This window comes from Gavialis gangeticus, unplaced genomic scaffold (genome assembly GCF_001723915.1).
Source record: "Gavialis gangeticus isolate Ggan-Ray unplaced genomic scaffold, GavGan_comp1, whole genome shotgun sequence".
In the NCBI taxonomy this organism is placed as follows: domain Eukaryota; kingdom Metazoa; phylum Chordata; order Crocodylia; family Gavialidae; genus Gavialis; species Gavialis gangeticus.
Genome location: NW_017729024.1, coordinates 141,627,763 through 141,634,081, shown reverse-complemented (window position 1 = coordinate 141,634,081; position 6,319 = coordinate 141,627,763). Strand labels below are relative to the sequence as shown.

General features: G+C 43.3%; 1 protein-coding gene across 4 annotated transcripts in view; it reads right to left on the bottom strand.

The window, feature by feature from the left end:
* The window catches only part of PDE4D (phosphodiesterase 4D), a 1,639,075-nt gene that overhangs the window by 368,471 nt on the left and 1,264,285 nt on the right, over positions 1-6,319 (bottom strand). The gene's annotated exons all lie outside the window — the stretch shown is intronic.

The following is a 6,319-nucleotide window of genomic DNA, read 5'->3' as shown; positions in this document are numbered from 1 at the left end:
ACCCTCCCCCCCTTCCCCCCTCCCCCCGCCTTGCTATGGCACTGCCTGGGAGTGGACAGAGCCAGTACCCAGGACTCCTGGATTCCTTTCACATCAGTCTCCTAAGGGACCACTTGCAGTACATCCCCGCTGGGGAAGGGGGAGGGCAGTTCCATTCATGGATTGTGAGTGTGCATGTGAGTGTGAGTATGAGTGTGAGTGTGTGCACATATGCATTAATTCAAATTATATTATATAACATAATGTAAAAAATATATCATTAAAAAGTGTGGTTGTCTGTAAAAAGTTTTCAGATTGTCAGTAAAAATATTCTTGGATTGGCAACCCTGCATGTAACTTGGGAATGATCTTTATCTTAGACCCCTCTCCAGGTCTTTATATCCTTCCCATATATCAGTTTTACAGCTTTTCTATCCATGCACACAGTCAAACTCTTATTTCTCTCTCAGATTCTTGCATTTTGACTATTTGCAGAATCCTTTTCTCTGACCCTAACAAATGCAATCTTGCATGCTCAAATCCATTTAGAATGCTGGTGCCTGTCACTTTGAACATTACTCTTCCTTTTGCATCCATTTACTCTCTTCTATTTCTCTATTACATCAAACATAAGCTGCTAGTCTTCACTTTCAAGGCCATTTGCTATCTATCCTTACCCTACCAAGCATCTCATTCACTGCTGAGTGAATTGACTCCCTTCTGCACTCAACAAATTGTGCCATCATCCACTGCTTTGTTTCTGCACTGCTTTCCCTTCACTCCTTGGAGAGCCCTCATAAACATCTAAAAAGCTATCTCTTTAGCCTGCTTCAAATATTTCCCCAAACTTTTCCTTTCTCTGGCATCTGTGCAAAAACTTGACAATGAATAGACTGCAGGTACCACTGTCTATCATGCTAACTGGTATTGTTTAATTGTTTTCCAGTTCTCTCCTTTCTATCTGCTTGCATCTATTTGTTGTCTAGTCTTATTCCAAGACTGTAAGCTTTTTGGGGGCAGAGGCAGTCTTCCATTCATAGTTTATATAGCATCTTCTTTGTTCACAATATAGTCCTGGTCCATGCCAAAAAGTGACAGAAGTTCATGGGGGTTCATGCAAATAAAAAATAAGATCATGGCCTTAGTGCCCACAATACTGCCATCTGTTTTTACATTTACTTATAACATTTTGCATTTCTCTTTACCATATTTACTTGTATCTATGATGACTCTGAATTTAAGATGACCTCCCCAATAAATCTGTTATAATTTTCCATGTATAGAATCTAGTTATTGGAGACTTGTCTTCAACTCTTTAACTCATACACACACACACTGCTACAGGGGGGGCTAGCAGTGGGAAGGCAGGTGGTATGGGGAAGTCAAGCAGTTTGCTCCCTGCTTATGCCTACCCTCCTTCCACTAACTATAGCCACAGCTGCTGCCTGTAGTCACCCCCTCTGTGCCAAGCTGCCTCCCCACTGTAGCTACTTCCCCCATGTCTCCCCCACCCCTGAAGCCTCTGTGCCAGCTGCAAAAGGAACTGTTAGTAGGTGCAGGGCTGGGGGGTGCAGGTCTTGCTACTATGCACATCCTGGGAGGGCTGTGGGCTGGGGGGCTGTGCCAGACTCTTCCTGGGGGGTGCGAGGCCCTGAATCTGTGCACACAAGGACAGCAGGTTGCCACCCACCCTGAGTGCTGGGAAGAACCTGGTGCTGCCACTGGCTTCAGCCTGCAGCGGCAACCTGCTCTCATCCCGCATGCGCCCCCTGGAAAGAGTCCGGCACAGGCCCCCAGCCCGCAGCCTTCCCAGGGTGCACATAGCAGCAAGAAACCATGCCCCCCATGCCCTGCACCCACTGATAGTTCCCCCTGTTTTGCTCCCTGCTGCAGCCCTGGGAGAGGCCAATGGTACCTGCCTGCAGCTGCTGGACTACTCCGTGCCCCTCCCCCCACCCCTTCCCTAGCCTCAGCCTCAGTCCTTCCCTACCTCAGCACCATGGGAACGTATCCCTATTTGTTACCTTATAAGCTGGGTTCCCTTTATGTGAATTTGAGTTATGTGCAGTTTTCCAAGAATGCACGTACCACATAAAGCGATGGAAACCTATATGATAGTATTTATCTGCTTTTTCTGTTGCCTAATGCAACAGAAATCCAAAACCAGCAGCCTAAAACCTGCTTATATTAATAATGGAAATGGCAGCTATTTCTAAATTATTTTGGAAGTAATACACTTCTTTCCCTCCAAATGCATGCTATGAAATACATATTAAATGCATAAAGATACTGTAAATGTAGTATCACAACTGATTAAACACTCAAGAGTCAAGAAGTTCCAGACTTGAAAGTTTATTCTGCAGTGTTAATCTAACAAAGTTGTATACCCTATATATTTATAATAGCATTTAAGACATGTGTGTGTATGTGTGAGTGGTATGTGTGTGCATGTGCACACGCATGCATGGGTGTGTGTAGCGGTCTCTTTATATAAATATGTATATATAAATATTTGAATATATTTGAAAAAGGAGAATATAATTACCTGTAAAATGGCAAGATTAACAGTATTAGACCAACTTTATCTTTTGAAATGTATCCTGACTGAAACCTTGATTCCTTGACTTTAACAGTCCTTCAATTTTGGGACTAGAAATTTTATTTGCATTAACATTTTACATTTTTTGAAGGAAAAATAAATAAACTTTTTAGCTTGGAGAATTTATGAGCTTTTCTGATTTCACTGACAGGACCTTCCAGTTCTTTGAACTGTATCAATTTGTCTTCGATACTAATAAATCTATCTGGTCTTAACAAAATCTTTCTGAGTTGCAGCCACAAGTTCAATCACTAAACTTCAGGGAAAGTGAGGAAAAATAGCTGACTGTTTTTAATTGTTATGTTGGCCCATAGAGCAAAAATGATCTCAGCCATTTCTGAGCCACACAGACCAAGAATTATTGCAATTAATTTCACATAGAAGCTGGCCTAGTGTTTAAATTTGCAGAAGCTGCTTGAAGTTTGCCAAGCTTAATGTACAAAAAGAAGCTAATGATTTAACTTTGCCTTTAGAGCCCTCATTTTAATTTTTTTAGGATTCAAAGAATGGTAAGAATCAGAAGACCACATAGAAGGTGACATTAATCCAGTATTAACAACTGCCTAAGGTGAGATTTGCTTGAGTAACAAAGAGAATAACTGGATATACAATTGCTTATAAAAATATTGGCAAATAATGTAACATAAATGAGCAAATACTACAAAACAAAGGGGATGAAAATTAGGTTTCAATTGTGGTCTTAAGATGCTTATGTATCTGCTGCCCTGAAGTGAACACTTAATTGTATGGGTAAAAAAATGGATGAAGCCTGATAAATGTAATAATTACATATATGCTACTATCCTCACTCTCTTACAGTATCAGGACAGTTCAATAATGGAAGAGAGAAAAAAGTACTTGGTAGAGTGAGAAGTACTTAATTCTCTAGGCTAGGGACAGACATTCAAAAAGTCTGAGCCTGAATTGATTCAATCTTTTCAGGTTAGTCTAACCTGCCTACGCTAAACTGGTTTGTAACCACAAAGACATCCCAGAAATGCAGGCACATGCTTGCAGTGGCTTAGGCTAGAAGTCGGGGGACACTAGAACAGGCCTCCCTGCCTTTCCACAGATTCCACAATGCTGAGCGGGGGGGGGGGGCCTACAGGATGCTCTGATTCAGGAGGGATTCCTGTAACAGAAACGACATTCAGTGCACATAAACTAGTTTGAAAATGGCCAAAACCAGTTTGAGATAAACCTGATTGAATGTAATATCAGACTTAACTGATTTGGCTCAAGCCAGTTTATACAATGTAAGTCCCAGACCCCTTGCACATTTAAGTCAGAGACCTCCATCATCCCAGCATGCTCTCTGGGCTGTGCTGTGCTCCAGAGAGCTGGACTGGCCCCTCCCCTCTGCTCTCAAGCCAGAGCAGGGGTAGGGTGTGGCCAGACACTGGCCTGCCATGGCCCCTGAGGCAAATTTCTTCCTCTGTCCCCTTTCACCCCCTACTGGCAAACCCTGTGGACCTCCACATTTTTCCTGCATCCTGGCAGAGACAGAGTTAATTCCTCCCTCTGTCCAGCTTGCCTGCAGCCAGTGAGGGGATTAATTCCACAGGGGTCTGGAGTGGGAGAGAGAGGCAAGCCCTGTGATCCAAGAGCTAAGACCTGTAGAACCACACTGAGAGGTGGGAAGTGTTGGCAAAGACCTGACAATCATCACACCTATGTGCTGGAGATAGAGTTAAGGGAAGTTGCAGACCAAAGAATGCAGAAAACTACATTTACATTATAAAGCAGAACCTGTAAAACCTAAACAAAGCCTTCCTGAATGCCTGGCTGTAAGGAGACACTCTTCCTTCAAGATTACGTAAGGCTTTCTCTTGTCTTCTTGCTTTACATTTTAAGTTAGACTAAGTTGTGTATGCTGTGTTTTACTGTATCTGGGCTGTATTTTAGCTTAGGTGAAGACTTTTGGTAGTTCCCTGTCGTATGCTTTGCAAATTGCTATGTTCAATACATGCTTGCTTCAGAGAAATACTTTTTTCTATCCCATCCCCATGCTTAGCCTGACAGCAGCTTCCCACCCCCCCACCTCTGCTTCAGGCTCGTGGCTGGTATCCTGTATGTCCTGCTAGCCCCAGCTGGTGCCTGGCCATGCCCCCTCCACTCCAGCAGGGAGGGATGAGAGCCTTGGAGGGCATCTTTCTTTCCTCCCCTTTGGCAGTGGCTGGCAGGCATGCTTTAGCACCCCCCAGGCTTCTGGCTTGAGCCACTGCAGGCACATACCTGCATTTCCTGGTTTAACAGAGAATGTCTGTCCAGTTATTAATAAGTTTAAGCTGAGCAGCTTAGACTAACCTGCAAACAGTGAATCAATTCAGGCTTAGGCTTTTTGAATACCTATCCCTAGCCTCACAGTTCAAAATGAAAGCAAGCAAGAGGGAGAATGACTCTGTAGTGCAGTGATTCAATGCTAGCTGGGGCAGACGGAATCCCGAATTCTTGTCCTTGCTCCCTGGACAATTTCTTCATTTTATATTACTTAGTCTTTGAACAAAAATGGGAAATAGTCCTGACAGCAGAGACTAGAACCCAGGTCCAGCCCTCCCAGCTGAGTGCCCTAAACACTATGTTATAGAATCAGGCCCCTCTTTGCTTCCTCTCCTTCCTTGCAGCCTTGGCTGTACAGTGGCCACCTTCATCTGGAGGGATGGGTACTTCAATCCAGACTAGATTTGACAAGGGATGGACACTTAACGGCCTCTCTTGGGAGAAGGATAATGTGAGCTAAGGAAATCCTAGAATCCAGGTCTCCCACTTGATGGATGGAAGTATCACAGCCTCTGCCACCTCCTACGCTTCTTGCCATGTTTATGAATGGAAGAAGCAGTTACTGCCATGCCTTGTGCTGAACTCAGTGTTCTTGGATTGCCTTAGTGACATTGAGAACATGTCTACCAGAGCTCCTCAGGATTCTCAGTTTCTCAATCCCAGTGGGATTTAGGTGGGAACTATATGCCTGATGCTCAGATTGGAGAAGTTCTGGCCATAGGCAGAATTGCAGGTGCATAATTAACTTTTGGGTCAAAAAAGAAGCACTTAATGAGTTTAGGCAGCTGAGGAGCAGGCCTTTCAGATTTCAGTTTTAGAAATAGCACCTAAAACAAGATACAGGAAACCTTTACACATTGAAGTCTTTTGTTTTTTCAACTGGGCATTCTATATGTGCAAATGCAATGTGTTTTCACATCCTAATTAGGCAAGGCAGCAGAGGTCATGTCTCACTAATTTGTAGTTTCAGATTGCTCACATAGGCTAGAATTCATCCCAGCCCAAGGCCAATATAGTGTTTAAATCTGCAGGGCATCAGTTGTGGATAGGCTTTATGCTGGATCCATGCATAGAACTGTATTTCACTCATAATGACCTAAGTAGGAAAAAATACTATTGGGAAAGTAAGTGTGTGGGGGGGAGAGGGGGGAAGGCAAAACAATATCTGATGCATGGGCAGCAAATAGTGGTCCCAAATTCCTTATTGCAGCAGTGGAATACCATTTGAATTCTCACTTGCTATTGGGAAATATAGCACCCCATATCCTGATGACCGATTCTGTACATTTTGTTTTGTTACTTCTAAATCAGGAGACTCAGTGGATTTTTAATAATTTTTATAACATTAATCTTAACATTTGAATGGAGGTCTGATGTTTTTATGTTTCACTTCATTAATCACTTGGAAACTCTGCAAGGTCTCATCTTGACTGTAGCTCTGGTAAACACAGTCTACAGGTC